Source organism: Chenopodium album, chromosome 4 (genome assembly GCF_948465745.1).
Source record: "Chenopodium album chromosome 4, dcCheAlbu1.1, whole genome shotgun sequence".
NCBI lineage: Eukaryota > Viridiplantae > Streptophyta > Magnoliopsida > Caryophyllales > Amaranthaceae > Chenopodium > Chenopodium album.
This window is the reverse complement of record NC_137837.1, coordinates 65,646,771-65,647,382: the sequence shown is the minus strand read 5'-3', so window position 1 is coordinate 65,647,382 and position 612 is coordinate 65,646,771. Positions and strand designations below refer to the sequence as shown.

General features: G+C 39.4%; 1 non-coding gene across 1 annotated transcript; it reads right to left on the bottom strand.

Annotated features, from left to right (window-relative positions):
- Positions 1–262: 262 nt before the first annotated feature.
- Positions 263–368, bottom strand: LOC145629743 (small nucleolar RNA R71). The gene has a single exon (XR_014111892.1). It is a non-coding gene; the product is annotated as a small nucleolar RNA R71 (small nucleolar RNA).
- Positions 369–612: the final 244 nt, after the last annotated feature.

Genomic DNA, 612 nt, shown 5'->3' with positions numbered 1-612 from the left:
ACCCGCATTGCTCAGTATGGTCCAACAAAATCAGTTTAGCGGCCATCCTACTGACGAGCCAATTAATCACTTGCAGCGATTTCAACAATTGTGCTAAATGTTCATCACAAAGGAGTCACTCAAGATCAATTGAGAATGATGTTGTTCGAATTTTCCCTTTGCGATAGAGCTCAAAAATGGTTGAATACAGTTAAGGAGACGGAGTGGAGCAAAATTTCTCAAGCATTCCTTAAAGAATATTTCCCTCCTAAAAAAACTGAAAAGATTCGACATCAAATATCAACATTTTCTCAAGAGTCGTGGGAATCTCTTAGGGAAGCATGGGATAGATTCTTAGATCTTCAACGATCATGCCCGCATCACAATTTTGAGAAGTGGAATCTTGTCCGTATTTTCTATAACGGACTAGAACTCGAGACTAAATGTATTGTTGATTTTGCCGCAGGTGGTGTTTTCCTTGACAAGACAATCGAGGAAGGGTATGATTTCCTTGCAAATCTTGCAGCCAATCATTTCTCTTCTCCAAGAACGCGAGCAAAGAAAGGGAAGATATAAGTTGAAGCCTAATCAATCTTGACCTCTCAGATGGCTTAATTAACTGCAAAGATTGAT